Raw genomic sequence first — 24,320 nt, 5'->3', positions numbered from 1 at the left:
AGTTAGGACTTCAACATGTCTTTTGGGGGACACAATTCAAACCACAACACCTTCCTCTCCTCCTTCTCATATTTCTTCTTTACCTCTTCTACCTTTCTGTTGGTTAGAATATGGATGTGATGGCAGGAGCTGGAACAGCCATCTTGGACCAAGAAGTAAGTTTTGGAATGGAATCCAAGCATGGAGGTGCTACAAGATAGAAAAAAGCTGGGTTCTTGAAATCTAAAGAAGCCACATCAGATCTGGACTATCCATCAAGACTTCTATATGCGAGAGAAATAAATATTTGTCTTTTAAAACCCCTCTTCCATTTATTTGGGGAGTTTCTTTTACTTGCAGCCAAACCTAATCTTAACACACATACACATTTGTTTGTGTAATTTATTGGAGCATAAGTGGGAACATACCAAACAAATGAACACAGCACGAGAGAGAGAACAGGGAATGCTGATCAGAGGGAACCTTGATCTCCTTTGTACTGTTTTATTTCTTTTATTAAAAGAAGATAAAGCAAATATAGCAAAAGTTTAATAGTTATGAATTGTAGAAGGGGGGGCACCATTGTCACAAGCCATGACAATGTTCATCTTTGAATTCTAAATTTTTTAAATGTACCCCCCTCAAATCCCCTCAAAAACTGAGAGGAGCCTATCCGCACCTTTTCCTCCAGTCATGTGGACTGACCTGGAATTCCCTGAACGCACTGGCGTTTTTCTTGCCTCTCTGAATGGACTGCTTCCCCTCACTTCAATGTCCTTTTCACCTTCCTCACCTGGTTGATTCCTTCGGGGCACCTGAGGAACCATTTAGAAAACCAACAAAAGTTAAATTTCTATATATGAGATTCCAAAATAAAAGCCCAGTGGTGATACATTTTTCATAATTGGAAGTCTTTTTTTTTTTTTTTTTGGCCACACCGTATGGCCTGTGGGATTTTAGTTCCCCAACCAGGGACTGAACCTGGGCACTTGGCAATGAGAGTGCGGAGGCGTAACCACTGGACCGCCAGGGAACTCCCTCATTTTTCATAATTGCTTAAACTACGAAAGTAGTGCTTGCTTATTGTAAAAAAAAAAATCCTAAAACCAGTAGGACAAAAGCACACAGAAGTAAAAAATTGAAACCTGGCCTTTATCATCTCCACAGTATCCCAGAGGCAAATCATTTGAGTAAAGATTTAAATATTTTAACACCAAACTATAAAGCATTAGGATAAACAATAAGGGACTATTTTAAAGATATAATGGTAAGGAAGGGATTTCTTATGTGGAACCGAAGGTGAAAACTTTAAATAACCAGACTAGTTTTTCTGTGAGGAAAACAGGTTAAAAAAATCCTTACATGAATGAAAAACTGAGAAAATATTTGTAACATGATAGACCAGACTGACAATATCCTTAATATATAAAGAGATCTTTCAAATTAATAGGAAAGGAAAACACAAATAGGCAATTTTGAAAGGCCAAAGTAAGTACAACTGATACATAAACATAAATAATAATACCTACTGATGGAGAGAATGTGGGAAAAATTGGCACATTCATGCAGTGCTGGTGAAATTGAAAATTAGCAAAATCTTCTGGGAGAAAATCTGGCCACATGTATCCAAAGCCTTAAAAAGATAGGTGATTTTGACTCAATAATTTCACTGTGAGGAATTCATTCTGAGAAAATAAAGATATGTGCAAAAATTAGCTACAAACATATTCATCACAAACTTGCTTATAGTAGCAGGGAAAATTGTAAATAACCTAAGTGTCCAAATTTAGAGTCTTCATTAAACAAATTATGGTACATTTACTTAATAGGATAGTATGAAATTATTAAAATGAATTCACATTTTAGGAAGATGTTCACAATATATTAAATGAAAAATGAGCAGATTAAAAAAATAGCATCTGTTGCATGACCCAGCCTTTTAAAAAGGGTTTGCATGTATGGAAGGGTATACATCAATGTGTGTGTGTGTGTGTGTGTGTGTGTGTGGTGTGTGTGTGGTTTGTGCAGGTTACTTCAGAGTAGTGGGATTAGAGGTGATGTTCATTTTCTTTTCATTGATCTATATGTTTACAAGGAGGAAAAAGTTAAAACAAGTCTCAGTTGAAGCATCCTGTCCTTAGGGAAGTACCCCTGCCCCCAGTCCTTGTAAAGCCCTCCTTGTGTGCTTTCGCTGTGTATCTCACCAGACTAGTGGACTGAGCTGAGACCAAGGCTCATTCTGTGGCTGTAATTTCCTTGGGGAAAAGAGGCAAGTCTTGCTCCATCATTTTTTAGTTCAAAAATCTTTTGGTGAATAGTGAGTTAAGAATATTCCATAATTTCGTCTTTTAAGTAACTTTCATTTGCCAGGTTCTCACTGCTTTATTAATAATTTCTAAAATTGAAAATAACATTATCTGATTAATTTCTTCAAACCTTGATTATACAGATGGAGAAACTGGTGTTGAGAGACATAAAGTGACTTAAGCAGCGTCACAGGGCAGGTAAAGGGCAAGCCAGGACTGGACCCAGACTCATTACTTTCCTTCTAGCCCATTCTACCACACCAGCTTGCTTAGTAGGACTCTTGATTCTCTTTCATTATCTGAAGACATCTAACCCACAGGGGTTTTCGAAAGGGAATGAATGTTTCTGGGTTTGGCTGGACTGGGGCAGTGAGAGAGGAAGAAATCTGGGTGCAACGAAAAACAAGATTCAAAGCTATTCTTTATGACGTCCTATTCTGTCTCTAAGCCCTGAAAGCCAGTGTGTGTGTGTTTACTTTGTGGGGAAGAAGATTCAAGAAAACATCATTTCAGGCAGCATGACAAATTCAGCCTCCAAGACCACCACCCTCGGAAGTCAACCCCAAACCTGTTGCTTTCTTTTCTCTTACACGCTTTGATGCTCGCCTTCCCAGCTCTAGAATTTTCTGGGTCATCACACCTCTATTTCACATTGCCTCATCTGAATAGCCACCATTGTCAATGAGTGAATTCAGGCTCCCAGCCGGGGGCCCCAGTGAGTCCATTTTTGAAAAAGGACCTGTCTTCACATTGAATGTCTGATATACACAGCCTCTGAGCAAAAAGCTGGCAAGTGAACTGAGTCAACCAAGTGGCTGATCTGTATAGGGCTTCCAACATGACACATATTTTCTCATTTCATCATAACAACTCTGTGAGGGAGGAGGAGCTACCATCCCCATCTTACAGTCTCAGAGAGGAGTCGTGATTTGCCCAGGGTTCTATAGCAGCAAGTGGCCAAAACTGGTTTGGAGCCCAGTGTTCTGGTTGCGAGGAAGTTACATTTGGTTCCCCTTTCTGGCAGGTGCCATTCATTGCGAACTTCAGGGTGGCTGACTTTGAAAAGAGTGACTATACTGTTTCCATAACACTAAGCAATGAGTAACTACAATTGACTCTGGCTCTCAGCCTTAGCCCACAAGTTTTGATGAGAAATTTAATATCAGCCATTCTTAGGGGACCCCTGCTCCCCCTCGGGGTTATACAAGTACCCTGGGACTTGTGAGGTGTTTAGAAAAGTGAAGTAAAGCTTGGTTTTGAGTTTCCTGGGGATGTCATTGTTCATGGTGCTTTTTCAGCTGTGCCACGATGCCACGGAGATCTGGCCCTGGGCCAATTGTTCTGGATGACGCAGAGATGCCCCTCAGAGATTTGTCTCCAGTGGACCACAGACTGAGCCACAGCTTTCCACTCTATACTCTTGACTCATTCGTTACATTCACGAACAGCCGTCACTGAGGCTTCCATCCCTTGCACAATCTCCATTCCCAGTCTCGCGGTCAAGCCATCCCAGCAGGGGATCACTTCCTCTCTGTTCTAACTGCACAACCATTCCCCTCTGGGCTGAGTGAGGGCGCCCAAACCTCCAGGACCCAAAAGCTCTGCTTGCCCCCTTAAGAGGCAGATACAATTTTTATCGTCGTCTCTTATTAAATTTTTATTATTTTGTATATTTTGAGGCCTAGCTTACATACGATAAAATGCACACATCTTAAGTATACAGCTCAGTGGATTTATGCATGGATATATGCCTTATGTAACCACCATCCAGATCTGGTTGTAGAACATTTTCATGATCTCAGTAAAATCCCTCGTGACCTTTTTCCAGCCAGTGCCCCCACCTTGGATGTAACCACTGTCTGACCTTAATCACTATAGATTAGCTTTGCCTGTTTTTGCTATTTATAAATTGGGTCATACAGTAGACACTCTTTTGTATCTAGCTTCTTTTGCTCAACATAATCTTTTTGAAAATCATTCATTTTATTATGTTTTTCCATATTCATACTTTTTAATTGATGATATTACATTATACGAACATACCCCAATTATCTATTTTCCTATCAAAGACCTTGCATTTTTCCAATTTGGGACTATTATGAATTAAGCCTCTATGAACATTCTTGTACAAATTATTTTGTGGACATATGTACTTATTTATCTTGGGTATAATTCTAGAATTTAAACTGCAGGGTCATCGGGTAGGGGTGTATTTAATTTTATTAGAAATAGATGCAAATTGTTTTCCAGAGTAACTGAAGTATTTTACATTCCCACCAGCAATGTGTGCGAGTTCTGGTTGGTCCCCAGCCTTGCCAATATTTCTGTCATTCTTTTTTATTCTATCCCAGCCTACAGGTAAACAGGACATTGCTCATTTCTCCATCAGAGTTTTCTACCACATTACAGTGACTGCTCCTACTGGTGACATATACCCCAAATTTTACAGTAATCATTTGTCACTTCTACTTGGGATTTCTCCCAACTGTCATCTCCCATTCCTTATACACCATCTCAAACCTTACTTTAGAACTGCTTGGAGAAGTGGAAAGGAATACATATCAAGTAGCTATCTATCTCCATTGAAATTCAAAGTAAAATGCATAGTTGAGAAGTAGGTACAAGAAGGGATTAATTCGGGGGCAGTCTGGTGTAACGGAAAATTCTAGGATTCCAGACTCAGATGGTCCTGTCCTTTACTGACTGTGTGGCCTTAGACAAATCATTTAATATAATTGACTTTCATATTCATTGACTATATAATACAGATAGTGCAAATTAAGTTCACAGACTAGGTACTTCCTCTTGAATACATTTCACGTTTTAGTTTGTATCAGTCAGGATGAGCTGAGTTGTGCTGTGGTAACAAACAACCTGCAAATCTCAATGGTTTAGCACAACAGAAGTTTATTTCTTACTCATGCTCTATGTCTAACACTGGTTGATGGAGTTCTCTTACCAGTCACTCAGGAAACTAGACCCATGGAGATGCCACCTGGACATTGGGTTTTGCAAATGATAACTTTGAGTGCTCATTGGGATAAATTCAGGTTTTGAGTCACTTAGTCAACAACTGTGTAATGAGGAAATTCTGTAATAAACCTTGTTGATACAGAAACGGAAGATGCTTGCTTCCAGGAGCTCACAGTATAATAATAATGATAACAAAAACAACATTAATAGTAACAGTAGTTACAGAAGCCAAGAGTTATTAAGCCTGACACTGTATTAGGAGCTTATTTTATGCAGCAGGTATTTTCCCAGTCACAAAACTCAGATGGGTGAAAATGGAACTTTATTTTTCTCTAACTGAATTTAATTTCACTCTCAAGCACTCACTTCCACTATACACTGGAAAATTGAATTAGAGGAAATGAAATCACTTGTGGCTTATAAATCAGTCTCTTTTGGATACTACTCAGTTGATCCAAGTTTCTCTCTCCAATTCCTTTCTGTCCTTCTCACCAGGGATGGTTAAAGGTATTGGTGTGAAGTGGAGACTTAGCTTTGGGGCATGTCAGACCATGGGGAGAAGTGTCGCCCTCTGCTGTCACCACCTTGTATAGTTGTGTATGCCTGTTGCTTGTATTGCTGCTGACCATGTTTCTACAGTAACCTTTGGTTTTCAAGTCAAAGCACCCACATCCCCAACCCCCAACCATGAGGACATTTTTTGGTCTCCTGGTTCTCACAGCCACTTCTGAGCCTTTCTCAGGAGACTGAGAGCTCTCAACTGCTTTCCCTACACCACACTCGTACGATAAGGATTTACAGGTCTGCCCTCACCTCTATCCACCCAGACAGTCCCCTCAGCCTCTCCTACTCTATGGCTTGGGTGCCATGTTGGACAAGGATCTTCTGTATAATTCTTACGGACTCCTGGGGAATGAGGCAGTGGCTCCTCTGCTCTGGGATTCCCCCAAACTCATCTATGGCTTTGTTCATCATCCTAGATTATATTCATTCTGTTTATCTAGAGTCAGCATGCACAATCCTAGTAGTTTCAAATGACCTTCAAAAAAAATCTCCTCAAAAGATAGGCCAATCAGTGCTCCAGCTGAAGATGGAAAACAATCAATACTGCTTTGTAATCTGGATAACAACAATGTAAGTTCAGGACTGAAATAACAGCAAAGGCCTGAAGCTGGAATCAATATGAATTAGGATTCTCTGCCCATTTATCATTAAGGCTAATCAATTGTTGGCTTTGAACAGAAGACTCAGACCTTGATTAGAGCTGTCAGTGGTAAGGAGTCAATTAAAATGTGTTTGGCTGCACTAGTGTGTTTGAATTTCAAATCATCTGAAATCCTGGTGTGGCCTAAATGGCAAGTTTTCTCATATGCAAAAGGAGGGAGTTGGAACAGACAGCTGGTCTCAAAGTTCTCTTCCAGCTGTGAAGGATTCTCTTGATAATACGAAGGTAAACAGAATCTTAATTCATTCCTTGTTGACTTTAGTTGTTTATTTTGCATGAGGGAGGAAAAGCAGCCCGCGTTTGGTATTTAAGGAAAACATACATTTATAATTCATCTATATGCAGTCATATACATTATAACTGTGAATCCAAAAGACACCTCCCTTAATAAGCAAGTGAGAATTTATAAGCTTGCTTTCACCCACCTCACTACCATTATTTATCTTATATTAATGGCCTTTCTACCCAGTAGACTGCTCTAAGTCTATTAACTTTTTTTTTTTTTTTTTTTTTTTAATGGCATCTTTGGATTTGGGGCAAGCCATTGGGCTCTCAGCTCATTTGCAATTTCTCCATTGTTTATGAGTGCCCTGGTTTATGTCAAGAGGATGTGGTGGTTCATTTTGAGCCTAATTTTGGCTTTCACCTGGATTCAAAGCATCTGAGGATGTCTTATGGGCCTGTCAAGTATCTATTTGAATGAGCTAATTTTTATGGTGGCAATAGAGTTGTAAGGGGCAATAGAGAAGGTGGTTTATACACAGGGTACCTCGGGAGAACAACATAGTCATAAAGACTGCTGGCTTTGGAGACAGACATTCTTGGTCCCTCTTCCTATTTCTATGATTTTGGGCCAGTTGCTTAAACTTCTGGGCTTTGTTTGCATATCCACAAAGTGAGGACAATTACTACGAACCTCCTGTGGTCATTTTGAGGGTTCGGAGTAGCAGTGCATGCTTGGGGCTTAGCTTGCTGCCCTGCACAGAGTTAAGTGTTCAATAAACCTTAGCTTCTGTTTTAATGTCTGCCCCTTACCTGGTCCCTTTAACTTGTTTCTGAGCCTTCCATCAGAAGGTTTTCACAAAAGAGCTGTTTTCACAAGGGACCATGTGAAATGTTAAGGTGGGTCCAGAGGTCCTGGATTTTATTTTTGAAGTCAAGAGCCAGGGAAATATGAATTATTACTATTCGTGACCTCATTTGTCCCTCAAGCTGATGAGGCTCAAGGGAACTCTTGAGTACATTTATATTTGCTTTCCTATACACATACCTTTCCTTTTGTCTTGGTGCTTTTCATATTGATAGAGCCACAAACTGCCTGGAAGGCACCCTTAAGAAAAATGATTTCTCTACTCACAGAACACTTCTGACATCAGTGTGTCAGGATTTTCCCCACACCAACCAGTTCTCCAATTCTCCAGACACCAACTAGGTGTCCTACAATTCATTTCTGATACTAGTTACCCAGAGTTAGAGTGGATTCCGCAGATTGAAGGCTCAGTGCCACAAGACTGCCCACCTCGTCCCCCAATTTAGATGCCAGTTGCAAGTCCCAGGTTGTCGTCTGTCCTTCTGACCAACTGGCTATTAATTGGAGGTTCTCACACCTCACTCCTATATGTAATGGCTCACAGAACTCAGAGATCCACTTTACTTATGTTCACTTGTTTATTATAAAGAATATTATAAAGGATACAAATGAATAGCCAGATGAAAATGTACACAGGGTGACATCTAGAAAGGCCCCGAGCCCAGGAACTTGTCCCTGTGGAGTTGGGGTGTGCCACGCTCCTGACACGTGGCTGTGTTCACTAACCCGGAAGCTCTTCAAACCCCATTGTTTAGGGATTTTCACGAGGCTTCCCCACCTGAGCATGACCCATCATTAACTCATCCTCTTTGGAGGATGGGGGATGGGGCCGAAAGCTTGGTCTTTCTGGTGACCCGCCCCCATCCTGAAGGTATCCAGGATCCCATCAAGAGTTTCCTTGTTAGAGCAAAAGATGTTTCCGTCACCCAGGAAGTTCCAAGGGATTTAGGAGCTCTGTGTCAGGAACCGGGCGCAGAGACCAAATATATGTTTCTCACGGTGTCACACACCCCTACATTCTCCTCATAGCAGCTAACATTTGTGAACATGCACCGTATGTCAGGCACAGTGCTATGTACTTTGACATGAATATCTCACTGAATCCTCATGATAATCTTTTGAGACAGGTCATCACTTTATAGATGAAGAAATGGAGGTCTAGGGAAGTGAAGTCATTTCCTCAAGGTCACGTAGCCAATAAATGAGGGATCTGGGATTTGAATCTTGCCTGCCCGGAGCACCCAAACTTAACCTCCACTTTGTCAACATAGTTCCACAGCCTTCAAAGCCCTCAACTTTTCACCAACTAGCTCTGTTCGATTAGTTGAACCCCTACATGGGTGATTCTGCAATGTCAATACTCCACATGCTTTCTCTCCAAAGACTGGGGCTGCTTAGATCACCCGCACAAATACATCCAGCCAAAAATGCCAGAGAAACGCTGTCTTGTGCCTCCAAGTCCCTTCATTTCTCCCACTCGGCACAAAGGCTTCACGTGAGAGAGGATTTGCAAATGATGTCCACATACACCTGCTGACACTCGTCATTTTTAATCGAGACATCGTCTCCTGCTACCCAGCTTTGATACTCTGCTTATGCAGCCCTCTCTGGTATCCAGACAACAGCAATTTTCTCTGTTAGCCAATTACCCTTCACTGAATGTTCCAGTACTCTCATGCCTGCAGAAAAAGTTTCTGGGGAAGGAGGCACTTTTCCCAGAGCCCAGATGGTGATGAATTGCCACCATGATGCTGTGTATTCACCTACACTGGGTAGATTTTCCTTTCCTGCTGAAAGAAGGGATCTCATTCTGCAAATACACTAATGATGTGTAATTATCATCACCACAAGCCTTCTACACATCTGGGCTAATGGCTCCAGCTTCCGTGATGACTCTCATATTTTTTCCCAGTTCTGTACTTAAATAGTTCTGTGCTGTCCCTGGTAGTGGGAACAGTTGTCTTCCAGGTAAATTTAAACATCCTGGCTTGATACACCTGGTTTATATCATGTGACGATAATAGCATCATCACACGTTTCAATCATATCTTTACTCCTCTTGGTTGAATAGTTAATTCAGTTTTGTTAAAACTCAAAGTCATCTTTAAAACAGCCCTGCCTGACAGAAATACTAACGTCAGGAATTCATGAGCAATTGGACCCCAAGGTCAAAAAAAGGGAATGTGTAGTCAAACCTAGCCTTGCTTGTCGCAGTGGAGTGGGGCTTGGGGAATTATTAAGCAGCCATCAGGGAAAGCAGAGGAGATAACGTTCTTTCCATGCAAGTGCTTTTTCTCAATGCAAAATGCTCCTTGGAGTCTGCACGGGGTAGTTTCCACTCATTTCATACGGAGGAGAAATGCATCTAAGCCCTCAGACTCAAGTGTGAAAGAAATACCATTTTCTATCTTCCTTATTTTAACTCAACTTTACCCTGAACTCTCAAACTTCGAGGTTGGTAAAAAAAAAAAAAAAATTTCAGTCAATACTGAGCTTCCTCATCCCTAGAGTTCATTTAGTATTTGTTGGAGAATACTTATTTGAATAATAATGAATACTTATTTGTAGGAGACCCACTGCTGAGAAGCACTGGTTTGTGGACCTTCTGCTTCTATTTTAAGCTTGGAGCCCAAGACCCTCTGGTAGGGCTGAGGGTCCCTGAGCTTGGGGTCCAGCTTCCAGAGGGGCTCCTTATAGCCTGTCCTGATTTTCCAGGCATTGCTCCTACACAGGCCAAATTTTCTGCTCTTCAAGGGACCCTCATTCACCATTTTCACCCTCTTTCTATCTCTTGAGGGAATCCCTGACTCCCTCTGGCTGTTTCTCACTCCCCTGAATCTGGTAAAGCTACTTCATCCCTTTCTTCACGTGAAACTTTAACAGAATATGGTAAACTTTACTGACTGTAAAGACTCTGCAGCCTGCTCAGTAAAGATCCCTGAGCTCTCTTTGGGATGGAAAACCAAACAAACATACAGTGAAAAAGCCACAGATTAATAATTCAAAAAAATGTATCTACCACAGGTAGAAGAAAACAAGCTCAAAACATTAATTTCCTTCTATACTTTCTCTTGCAGTAGTGAACATACAGGGCTCAGATTCCATGGTAATTGGAACAAGAATCACAGAGCTGCATTCCATTTTTAAATTGGATCGTTAGTACCTCTTCAACCATCTTATCTCATGGGTATCCACCCTGCCTTTTATGGCTGGGGTGGTCCCCCCCACCCCAGCCCCCTCTTAGATCTTAATTTTGCAAATAAGGACTGAGAAGTGGCATTAAGATCAGCCTCATTATCACGTTTCAGTTTGGCACTGTGTTTCTCGCTCCATCTTTATTAGCAGAGTCGGATTCTTTTAGCTCATTTGCATAACTCCTAACGTCATGGGTTTATTCAGGAGGCCCTTTGATGAAGGAATGAAGAAGATCCTCTCTACACCAAAGGGCTCTTCATTAAAATGCAGTGGAACATAGCACCTAGGAAAGCAGACTGTGTAGGTTGCTGGACCGCCTGGATTGAGTTCTGATCAGCCACTTCCTGCCTGTGTGACCCTCGGCAAGTTGCTTAACCACTCTGGGCCTCAGTTTCTCCATTTGCAAAAATGACAGGCATGTGGCAATAGCAGCTCCCTGATAGCACATAGTTCATGATTTGCCAATCTGAATTAGTCCATGGAAAGCACTTAAACAGAGCCTGGTATGTACTCTTAGGCATTATTTTCATGATCCTTTTCTTTTTATTAATGTAAACATTTTGTTGAAGAGTGACATACGTATAGAAAAGTGCCTGAGTCATTAAGGTAAAGCTCAGTAAGCTTCCGAAAGGGACACATCTAAGTAAGCAGCAACCAGATCAGCAAACAAAGCATTAGGGAATTCCAGAAGTACTTTCATGTCCATTTCCTGCCACTAACCCCTTACCCATAAGGGGTAACCACTATCCTGGCTTCTTAACAACTGCAGGTTTGTTTTTGCCTGCTTTTGAACTTGATATAAATAGAGTCATACAGGATGCACTATTTTTATTTGATTTATTTTGCTTAATATTTTTGTGAGTTTCATTCTCTGTTTTAGTTGGTAGAAATAATTCATTTTTCATTGCTGTGTAGTGTTCCATTTGGGGAATAATATGCAACAATATGTTTATCCATGTGGTGCATGTTTGAGTTGTTTCTATATTTTGGCTATGAAGTATAGCCATGCTATAATACATTCTAATGCACATTTTTTGGCAGAATTTGCATATATGTGCATTTTTATAGGTCCATATTTCAGTATGAAATTGCTGAGTCATAGGGTATGAATTTGTTCAACTTCAGCAGACACTGCCAAACAGTTTCCAGTTGCTCCACATCCTTACCAGCATTTGGTATTGTCCGTCTTTTTCATTTTAGCCAATTTGGTGGCTGTGTAGTTGTATGACATTGTATTTTATCCACCAAATATCTGATATAATATTTTATTTTTCCAATGTTTCATTTTGAAATAATTTCAGACTTATAGACAATTTTCAAAACTAGTACAAATTATGTATGCTCTTCACCTATATTTATCAACTGTTAATTTTCCACATTTGCTTTTATTTTTTCTCTACATGTGTATATATATATATATGTGTATATATATATATATATGTATATATATATATATATATATATACATATATATATATGCATAGTGTTTTTTAAACATTTTGTTTAATATATCATGCCCCATTTACCATGAAATTCTTCAGAGTGTGTGTGCCAAGAACCATCTCTTAAGTCACAGCACAATAATCAAAATCAGAAAAAATTCAGTATTCACGCAATATAATTATCTAATCTATAGACTTTATTATAATTTCACCAGATGTTCCTATAACGCCCTTTATAGCATATTTTTTCAGGTTCAGGATTCAATCCAGGATCATGCATTGCATTTAGTTTTCATGTCTCTGTCTTTACTCTGGAATGTTGCCTCAGTCTTTCTTTGTCTTTGGGATATTGACATGTTTTGAAAAGTGTTTAAGAATGTCCATAGATTTTGGTTTATCAGATGTCTCCTGGTTAGATTCAGGTTATACATTTTTACCAGATTATTAAACGAGTGATGTTGTGTCCTTCTCAGTGGTCATTCAGTTGGTGTATGACATTGGTTTGTTCCATCACTATTGGTATTAACTTTGATCACTTGATTAAAGGTTTCTCCATTATAAAATTACTTTTATGCCTTTGTAATTAATCAAGAATTTTAGGGCATATACTCTGAGGCTATGCAAGTATCCTGTACCTCATCAAACTTACACCCACTCCTTTTAGCATCTATTGGTGATTTGTGCCCAAATCAGTTATTACTATGATGGTTGCAAATGGTAATTTTCTAATTCCCTTATTCCTTCCTCATTAATTAGTTTGCATTCTACGGTAAATGCTTTCCTTTCCCTCAATTAATTAATCACCTCATGAAGAAATAATGTCATTAGGCTAACAAGAGCAACACTGTGGTACACGCTGAGTTGTGGACGCGGCAAAGGAAAGCTCACCTAAAGAAGCAACATTTGAGCCTAAAAGGGGGCTGAAAGAGGACTGGAAAGAGTGAGGCAGTGGGAAGAGCAGGTCCAGAGGCTGGGAGTTAAAAGGGGGCCTGAGAGGCCTTCAGCCTGGTTGGAGGGTAGCAGGTGAGGGGATGTGGGCTGAGAGGGTGGAGGGTAAACCTGGAGCAGTCATTAAGATTAATTCAAACGTTACACTGGATTTCCCTATTTGGAAGACCTTTCTCACCATGCCTGCCCTTTCATGTCAGGCCCACCTACATTCAAATTCCCACCTCTTTCTTTTATCTGTTGCTCTTCAACCAATAATCCCCAAATTTAGTGGCTTAAAACAACAATGGTTTATTATTTTTCATGCCTCTGTGGATTTTGAATCGGGACAGGGTTCATCAGGGTGGTTCTTCTGCTGCATGTGCTGTTGGCTGACGTCTTTCACTCTGCTGCCCTCTTGGCTGCCTAGGCTGGGATCAAATGTCCAAGAAGCTTCCCTCACATTTCTGGGCACTTCAGTTCTCCTTCCCGTGACTCTCTCTGTGTGATGTCTCATCATCCAGTAGTCCAGGCCAAGAGTCTCCTATCATGGTGGCTGCTTGTAAGAGCAAAAGTGGAAGCTGCCAGGCCTCAGAGGAGCTGGTTCCAGTTTCATTCTATTGGTAAGTCACCAGGCAGCCTAGATTTCATTGGGAGGAGAAATGGTTTTCATCTCTTGATGGGTGGAGCAGCATGTACATACAAGCAGGGCAGGAATTGGTGGTGGCCATCTTTGAAGACTATCTATCATGCCACCTCTTCCAGGAAGTATTTCCTGACTTTTCCAGGCCACCTTCCTACCAATATATAACAACTATTGTTTTGGGCCTTAGTCAGGCTTATGTTACACAGTGCTTTATATTATTTCCAAATCATTCCAAGTATTGATATTTTAGCTTCCTTGATTCCCTAGAATATTAGTAGGCCCTAGTTTACTTGAATACAGTAATTAACAAATAAATTTGGGTAGGAATAATATCATACCATTTATTGAACGACAACCATGTGCTAGGCCTACACTAGATATTTTACATTAATTATCTACTATATCCTCTAAGGAATATATAAAAAATCTCTATTTTTTAAGAGAAAAAAAAAACCAGGATCCAGAAAGGAAACATAAATTGCTTAAGATTATCCCGCAAATTTGGGTCAGTGTTAGCATTGATTCCCAGGTCTGTGTGATTCTAGAATTGTGTTGCAATTTTCCTACATGTAAAGTAGTCACTTACTGAGTAGTCACTGTGTGCTTGGCCCTTTGCTTAGTGCCTGGCATCCAGAAATGCATAGATTTCTGCCCTTGGTCTAATGGAGAAGGAGGATTTGTAAACAAATAATGACAACAAAATGTTTAAAGGACAACATGTTAAATGCTAGAGGAGAGGTCTGAGACTCCAGACCTGGGGTCATCAACTCTGCCAGAGACAGCGGTGGGAGACGTGACAGTGTCAGAGGCATTTGAACTGTGACTTGAAGGATAAATAGGAATTCACTAGGTAAAGGAGAATAAGTGGGGAGAGTGACTGGAGATGAAGTTGAAGAAGCAGACTGGGTTCAGATTGTGAAGAAAAGGAAGGAAAGGAAATCAATATTATTGAGTATCCTTTATAAGTGATCACCTGCCTTGTCCCACTGAATCCTAAAATATCTCTGAAAAGGTTACTTTCTTTTCCCCATTCTTATAGATGGGGAACTGAAGTTCAGAGAGATCAATAAAATACCCAAGGTTACATTAAATAGTTTGGACTTTATCTTCTAGGTACCAGGGAGCCAACAGACATTTTCAAAACCAGAGCATGACCTGAGTTGATGGAGACATGAATGCTGGTGCCATACAGAAGTGATAAAGAGTGGGTAGAGGCTGGCAGTGTAGAAACCAGATTTAGGAGGCTCTTCCTAGTACCAGCTATGAATTGATGAGGACCTTGATGAATTTGATGGCAACAGGATGGAGAAGAGGGGCTGAATTTAGGTAGCATTTATGAGGTCTAATTAATGGGATTGAAGGACTGATAGGACACAGAAAGGAAGGAAGAGTCAAGAACGATTCAAACCTTCCAGTTTGTGAAATAGAGTCACAGATGTAGAAAACAAACTTACGGTTACTGGGGGGAAAGGGAGGGGGGAGGCATAAATTGGGAGATTGGGATTGACATATACACACTACTATATATAAAATAGATAACTAATAAGGACCTACTGCATAGCACAGGGAACTCTTCTCAATACTCTGTAATGGCCTATATGGGAAAAGAATCTAAAAAAGAGTGGATATAGGTATATGTTTAACTGATTCACTTTGCCATACAGCAGAAACTAACGTAACATTGCAAATCAACTATACTCCAATAAAAATTCAAACAAAACAAAACAAAAGCTTCCAGTTTGGAAGATTACATGGTTGATATTTTCATCAATGGAGACGTGAAGACAACAGAGCTGAGCAGTTAAGCAGACTCAGGGGTTTGTATCCTGGTTCTGCCCCTTACTTGCTTCATGACTTGATCTCTCTGAATCTCTCTTTTCCACACCTGAAAATGGGAATAACAGTATTACCGACCTCATTAGCTGCATTAAATAAGCTAACACACGAGCAGCGCTTAGCACAGAGCTCGGCTCATGGTAAGCATTTAATGAATATCAACTACTATTTGTTCATTCAGTGGATATCTGTCGAACAATTTCCACTTTCCTAGGTTCTGGGGATTCAGACTATAAATAAAATAGTCAAAGTTCTTTCATACATGGAGATTACATTCTTGAGGGCAACATGAGAACACAATAATACAAAAGCTAACTGCAGAGAATGTGAAATACATGAAAAAAAAAAAAAAAAAGAGCCAAAAGGGCTAAAAGATAAAACACAGCTGTCGGGGAAACTCTAGATGGGAAATAGTTCTTAACTGTAGATGACTTGTTCCATCCCCTCCCCAGGGGACATTTGGCTATATCTTGAGATATTTTGGGTAGTCACAACTTGCAGGGAAGTGCTAAGGGCATCTAGTGGGTTGAGGCCAGGGAAGCTGCTAAGCCTCCAAAATGCACAAGACGGTCCCCACAAGAGACAGTGACCTGGCCCCAGATGCCAATAGTCCTGAGGCTGAGAAACTCTGAGAAAGGGTCATGAGAGAAAGTCTTTCCGAGGAGAGTGTATTTGATCTGGGAGCTCAAGGAGGAGGAGGAGGAACCAGCCTTGAGAATAGCTGACCCTAGAGCTTTTTTTTTTTCTTTAAACTTGACAGAGACATTGTGAAATCTTTTTTTTTTTTTTTTAAATTTATTTATTTATTTTATTTATGGCTGTGTTGGGTCTTCGTTTCTGTGCGAGGGCTTTCTCTAGTTGTGGCAAGCGAGGGCCACTCTTCATCGCGGTGCGCGGGCCTCTCACTATCGCGGCCTCTCTTGTTGCGGAGCACAGGCTCCAGACGCGCAGGCTCAGTAGTTGTGGCTCACAGGCCTAGTTGCTCCGCAGCATGTGGGATCTTCCCAGACCAGGGCTCGAACCCGTGTCCCCTGCATTGGCAGGCAGATTCTCAACCACTGCGCCACCAGGGAAACCCCCTAGGGCATTTTAGGCAGAGGAAACAACAGCATCTGCAAAGCCCAGAGGAGGGAAAGGACATTGTGCATGGAAGGATCAGAAAAAAGGCCAGGTGGCTGGTAAACTGTGATAAATGGGAGATAATCTCTGCATTAGCCGAGATGAGAGAAGAGGTTAGCCGCCAGATCATACAAGATCTTAAAGAGTTTGTCTTTTATTCTAAGGATACACACCTGTTCAGGTTTACATTTCATGCTGTAAAAGCCTCACGCTGGCTCCATGTGGATTGGAGGGGGGCAGGGAAAGGAGGCTGCAGTAACTCCTCACGAGATGGTGACACCGAGAGTTTTATCAGTGGGGGTGGAGAGAAAGGAACAGAGCAGAGACACATTCTGGAAGCAGAACAGACTGCACTTAAGAGACATTGGATCTTAGAGGTGAGGAGGAGAGAGAGAAATCAAGGACTACTGCTAAGTGTTTGCTGGAGGTGCTGAGTGGGTGGTGGTGTGTTAACGGAGTTGGAAAAATCAGAAGGAACAGGTTAGGGTGGTGGGAACTGGGGGGTCATTTGGGGCTTACAGGTCTGAAATGCTGATTATCCAAGTGAAGATGTAGGTACACAACTCAATACACGAGTTTGGAGCTATAGGGGGAGGTCAGGGCTGGCTAAGTACGTTCCACTACCATTATATGTTATACATGATAACATATTTGATGGTACAGTTCTGTCTTTCTGAGGTCTCCCTCTGTATCGTCCTGCATGCAGATGTCCGAAGTCTCGCAGAGGCATTTTCTCAGAATCACTGCCAAGCCCAACACTGTCATATTTTTAAAGTGTCACATCCTCCGTGCCCCTCTGAATCAAGTCACACTTTTAATTAAGTTTCCACTTACAACCTCAAGTAAAGGGAAAAATATACCCTAAGGAATTGATCCCTGCCTGCAAAGCACCAGAATTTTCAGTGCTACCCTCTCTGCTTCTCTCTCTCTCTCGGTCTTGGATCTGCCAAGAACATTTTTATACTCGATTCCTAATTGGCTCTGGAAATGGGGGCCTTGTGGTGGAGTACATTTAGAAAGCACTGTTCTCAAGAAGTGGAGTCTTCACAGACAATACAATCTATTGACTGAAATGCAGCAGGAGGATCATTGGATTAGGGGAAATACCCTAAAGAATTGACTCAGGAGACCCGTGTCCTTGGCTTGGTCTGACCACGTGTCAGCTGGGTGACCTTGGGCAGGTGCTCAGCTTTCTGTTCTTCATTTGTAAAAATGGGAGATGGTAATCCCTACCTCACTCGAGTCTTTGTGAAAATTGGACAAGGTGGTGTGTCTAAGGTCTGGAAAGTGTTATGCACATTTTACAAAATCCATCACTTCTCACCACCTCCACGGATACCACCCTAGCACACAACCCCATCGTGGATCACCCCCATTGCTGCTGTGACCTCCTGACTCTCTCTGTTTCTGCCCCTGCCCCCTCACAGTCTATTCTTAACACAGCCAGAGTGATGTTACAAACATATGTCACACCATGTCACTTCTTTGTTCAAAACCCTCCTACAACTTCACATCCCACTCACGGTGAAATCCAGAGTCCGCAGGGTGCTACTCCCCACCTTCCTGTCTGATTTCATCACCTATTCCCACCCTCCGCTCAATCTACTTCAGCCACACAGCCTTCCTGATACTCCTGGAACACACCAGGCAGAATCCCACCCCGGGGCCTTTGCACTTGCTGCTTCCTCTGGCTGGAAAGCCCTTCTGTCAGATAGCCACATGCTTCCCCCTTCATCCCTGTCGTATCTTTATTCAAATGCCTCCTTCTCAGGAAGGCTCTACCTAATAATCACCTTAACACAGAATGCCCCTCCCCACTCTCCCCTGGCCCACATTTTGTGCATCTCTCTTCCATGCTTTAATTCACAGTATCTTACATTTTCTACTGTGTATTGTCTGTCTTCACCCAGTGGAAAATAAGGTGAGTGAGTGTGGAGATTTGGGTGAGGGGGTGTCCTGTTTTGTTCAGTAGGGTATTTTGCATGCCCAGAATAAGGCCTGGCACATAGAGATAGATATTTATTTAGATAGTTATTGCCCAATAGATACTTCCTCTGAGAAGAATGGACAGACGAGGAAATGGAAAGACATAATATTAAAATAATTTACCCCAAACTGCAGGTCTAGTGTGTGGCAGGGCAGAATTAGAAGCCTGGCAGTTTAACATGAGAGAAGACTGTGTTATCACCTAGGTTCCTTCATTTCCTCATGTCTTGACTGTTTTCCTCCCAAGTCGAGTGAGAAGCAAAAGAAATGTATGCACCCGTCTTAGTCCATTCGGGCTGCTGTAACAATACCACAGACTGGGTGGCTTACAAACAACAGAAATGTATTTCTGACTATTCTGGAGGCTGGGAAGTGAAAATTGGACTCAAGATCAAGGCGCCTGGCAGATTCAGTGTCTGGTGAGAGCTCACTTCCTGGTTCAAAGATGGCCATCTTCTCCCTGTGTCCTCACATGGGCAAGGGAGCTCTCTGGGGTCCCTTTTATAAGGGCACTAATCCCATTCGTGAGGGCTCCACCCTCATGAGCTCATCACCACCCAAGAGGCCCCACCTCTTAATATCACACTGGAAGTTAGGCTTCAACGTTTGAATGTTGAGGGCAGACAAACATTCAGCCTACAGCAGCACCTTCCCCTCAGAAAGTGAAACTCCTGCCCAGACGTATCCAGGGATCCAATGAGGCTGTGTGAGGGGGTACTGTTCACAGACACCTTTGGTGCCCGGACCAGCACCCCTTTGGCTGACCTGATTTCAGATGTGGACAGCTGTGTGCATGCTCCAGATGTCTCACCTCAGGTACAAACTACAGGTATCTCCCCCCTCTTCCAACCCCCCGCTTTCTCTGATCAAGGGGCTCAGCGCCTGAACAGAATTTACCTGGCTGCACGCAGGAGGTAGTGTCCCTGGGCACTAGCCCTCAACCAATGGGCGTCGGGGGAGAAATGTCCCAGGTCCACCCTTCCTGGGATGAATCTGAGGCACAGTTTACGTGGGTCCGCAGAGGGTCTTTGCACGATTGCACCCTGCTTGCCCACCGTGGTAACAGCTCTGCTCTGCTGCCCGTGCCTCCTTCTCCACCTCACTCTCTCCTCTCACTTCTCCTGGCTCCTAAGTCACCTCCCAAGCGTATTTCCTGCATCCATGCCCATGTCTCAGGCTCTGCTTTCAGGGGAACCCAATCGAAGAGGGTGTCTGCAAAGGGGAGCTCAGGAGTTGAAATCAGACAGAACTGGCTTCAAATTCCAGTTCTGCCACATGCCTCTGTGCCCCTGGGCATCATCCTTAACTTCCTTGCACCTCCCCAGCGAGTGGAGATACTAATATGCACCCTGCCTGCTTGTCAGGAGGAGGAAGGCATGCATGTAATTGCCTATCCTAGTGCCTGGCACAGCATAGGCTATCAAAAAATGGAAGCTGATATTATGATGTGACTGACATATTTTTTATTACCCATCTTTGTCGTTCAAGGCAAGAGATGAGGACAAGGAAAGGGCAGGATGGAGGTATGTCCCGGGGGAGGAGGATGAGGGACCCTAGCGTCCTCATGTTCCAAAGCTGCCACCGTAGAGGGGAGTGCCCTTTTCCTTCCCCTGGAGACTTAAGGTCTCATCAATACTTCATTAAATACGCTTCTGACATATTCCATCAACCCAGTGTGTTAATGTGTCTCATATTTATAATTAACACTCACACGGAGTTTTCAACGTGGCAGAAACTAGTGTATGTTCTCGACATTGTAATAAGTTCTTTACCCCTATTGCACAGATGAGGTGTGTGAAGTCCAGAGAGGCTGGCCAACCTTTGCAAGGTCACACAGCTAGGAAAGAGCAAAGCTGAATTTGGGCCTAGCTGGTCTGCTATATTGCCTCTTTGCACAAGATCAGCAGAGCCTAAGAAGCAATTGGCTGCCATCCCAGCAGACTAGGGGAAAAGAGACATCATTTCCTTATTTGGTGACCTAATAAAGGATGCATTTAGCATAAAGCAGTGGTCCAGAAACTCCAATCTTCTCTCCTCTCTGCAAATTTTCACCCAAGATTTTTACCTCTGCTCAAACACTTCAGCCTCCAACTTCTTCCCCTGGCCAGCTGAATCTCCCTGCAAACAAGACTATGATATTCCTGTTGAAGAGAAGACTGTAGTTTTATAGAAGCTGAATGGCAGGAACCATGGAGCTTAAATGATCAGGCTGTGATGGCTCCCACTATCAGGCAGGTGGAGAGAGAGCGCCAGATGGAAGAAGCCCACTTCCAGGAGCTCTTGAGCTCTCTTCCTGTCAACGTCGACTTACATGATAGATTTGAAGTGGAAAACAGGAATTCAAAATTATAGACAAAGATGGCAGTTAGTTTAACAAAAGCAAAAAGATGGGATTAAAAAAACCTAATGTTTTGCTAAGTAAGTCAGTGCTGGGAACAATTTTACCAGGAAGTAAAAATAAACTCTAGTTTATATGCATCATGGAATATGTTACATCTTTTCTCCTGTGTGTTTATGGCTGTGATAGGGCAAGAGCTGTACCGAGACCAGCTGGAGGGACTGCATGGGGATTAGAGATGCAGGATGTGGAGTCAAATGGCCTGAGTTCAAATCCTGACTCTTACCAGCTGTGCAGTCTTAAGCAGGTTTGGAATCCTCTCTAAACCTCAGTTTTTGCATCTTATAATTAGCCTTTTGCATAGGATTATACTGAGGGGTAGATGAGGTAATCATCTAATCAGCACAGTACCAGGCACATGGTAAACTCTCAGTAAGTGATAACTATTATGATGACAAATTTATAAAATGGGTGAAATCTTACACCTGGTTTCGAAGATGTAGACACACAGAAGGGATGACTGGATCTGGTTCTCTGATGTGACTTTTAAAAGTTGACGACAAAATGAAGAAACGATTAACAGCAATGATTAGAACCACCTCAAAAATAATCTGAACAGGAGGCCATTGAATTTACTAATTGTTTTTCCTACTAAAGACTGTAGCATAATTGTTCATATCATTGATCTTGACTTCAGACAAACAAGGCTTTAATTTTCACTTTATTTACTAACCTTGGGCAGCTACTTAATCACTCTGAAACTTGATTTTCTTATCTGTAAACAGGGGTAATCATAGTACCAAACTCATGAAGTTTTTTCTGAGGATTAACTGAGATAATGTATGGAAAGCACTTTGCACAACAACCAATAACTTTTATCAGTAATTATTATAAACATGTATATGTGCATGTGTTCATAAATGCTTATAGGATGTAAAATTTTTTTGTTTGTTTTTTACCCAACAGAATCAATTTTACTAGTTCTTTTGAATGTCTGGGTGATGGAAACCAATAAGCTAACTCCAATCAATTGTCAGTGTCTGGGTTACAATGGTGTTGGGAAAGATTCTGAGGTCACATCTGGGCTCAGTAGGAGAGTGCCCTGATTGATTACTGATGTCTGCCACTGGCATGGAGATGGAGAGTGGCAATGTTTTTTTAAATCACATATTGGTCTTATGGAATCTAGATTGTGGCCTTCTACTCATTTGCACTAAGGAAAACTCTATTATCTTTGAAGCTGAGATACGATTTTCTTTCAGTATCTCTCAGAAAGAATAAAGTTATTCTACCAACACTTATTGAGGGCCAACTCTGACAAAGCATCTAGTAGGTGCCGGAGTTACAGAATTGAATAAGACATCACCCCTTGTCCTCAAGGAGCTCAAGGTCTGATAGAGGAGACATACAAGTAGACAGGAACCTTTGCTGGGGAGAGAAGTGGTCCCAGAGAGGATCTGGTGAGAGGGATCTCTGTGATGTGTGGAGGATGGAGCAGTTCATCCTGTGTGAAGCCAATTGGGCCAGGAACAGGGGTTGGAATTGGGGCTTGGAGAGCGCATGGGAGTTGCCCTGGGATAAGGTGAGAAGGAGCGAGTGGCAAGTGTGAGCGCGCAACGTGTGTTTGGGAAGGACGCCTGCTGGCTGGGGTGGTGGCTGCAGCTGGAAATGGGGGAAAGGCCTCTTAGAAAGGGAGTTAGGGCCACTTACAGAGAGGCCTGGGTTCGGGACCAGGGCAGGTTCTCCCTGTGTCCTTATTTGATTGGCTCCAGGTGGCTCCAGAGAGTGGAGCGAGTCCAACAAGTTCTTCTTCTTCCTCACCTCCTCTGATTTCCAGTTTGACTCAAACCCTCTCTCTCTCTCCTCTCATTTTTCCCTCCTCTTTCTCCGGCCTCACAACTCCACCTCTTACTTTCCTCCTCTCTCTCTCCCTCTCTCATCTCTCCCCCCATGTCTCTCTCCCAAGTGTGTCCAGTTCTTCTCCGTCTCCCTCCTCTCTCCCCCATCTCCCTTTCTCAGCTCTCTCCCATCCATTTCTTCCCCATCTCTCTTTTTTCCATCCCTCTCCCCATCTCTCTCTCTTTCTCCATGACTTCCTCCCCTCCCATTTCTCTCCCTCTCTCTTCCTCCATTCCTCTGGCTGCCTCTCCCTCCCTCTCCTCATGCCTCACTCTGTCTCTCTCTCTCTGTCTCTTTGTCTTGGGTTGTGCATTTTGGATCTCTTTCTCCCTCTGACAAGTTCTTCTTTGGCTCCGTGCTGTATCATTTTCCGTAGCAGGTGAGATTCTCTGGCATTTCTAAGTCTATTTTAAACACTTTGTAAGGCTTGATTTAAAGGAAAATCTGATTTTCACAGTTTGTGCATTGGTGCCTCAGGGGACTCTTAGTTCGATTATGTCCTGGAAAGTTTGTGACACAGCTCAGGCTCTGGGAGCCCGGAGAGGGGTGGGCCGGTGTGCTGTCAGCTGCTTCCTGCTGGATCATGGAGGGCTCTTAGGGGCCCAAGAGCCTCTGGGCCCCTCACGATACAGTGCCTGCCTTGTGTTTTCCCCCAACTTTAACATGCATATGAATCACCTGGGATCTTGTTAAAATGCAGATTCTGATTTAGCAGGACTGGGGCAGGGCCTGGGATTCTGCATTTCTCACCAGCTCCCAGGTGATACTGATACTGCGGGTCTATGGACCACATTTTGAGTAGCCAGGATGTAGTGCATGTGTCATTTAGAATGTTCCTTCTGCCACAAAACACTCTAATTTCCACTTGGCAGACAGAGTTGCCCCTCCTCTGTGCTCCCACAGAACCCACAGTCTTCTGTCGTATTTCCAAAGGGCCTCTTCCCATTTTAGAGTCTAACAATCTCTATCCTTGTCACTCTTCCATTAGACCGAATGCCACTCAGGACTTGCCATGGAAGAATGAGTAAACAAAAAGAACATTCCAGGCCAGTAAGTACAGTAGGACCATTGCAGGCCAAGCACACTAATGCTCCCTTCCCCGGTTGGGCACTGAGTGCTGCTGTAAAAAGCAGTGGCTTTGCATTGACGGGTCACAATTCTGGCCTTGCCCAGCAGGAACGTGCTGCCCTGGGATCCTTTGAAACCCTGGACCGGCCCCACATGCAGGAGATTTGACGTTTCCTCACTAGACTTCAGATGAGCTAGGGATCTGTGTAACTTCCTCCATTTTTTTGTAATTGATCTCATTGTGTTCAACATCCCCACCTCTGGGATGCCTGGGATAGGAGTTCAAGAGGT

The sequence above is a fragment of the Eschrichtius robustus genome, chromosome 16 (assembly GCF_028021215.1).
Source record: "Eschrichtius robustus isolate mEscRob2 chromosome 16, mEscRob2.pri, whole genome shotgun sequence".
Classification (NCBI taxonomy): Eukaryota; Metazoa; Chordata; class Mammalia; order Artiodactyla; family Eschrichtiidae; genus Eschrichtius; species Eschrichtius robustus.
The sequence above is the reverse complement of the archived record's forward strand: the minus strand, read 5'-3'. Positions refer to the sequence as shown.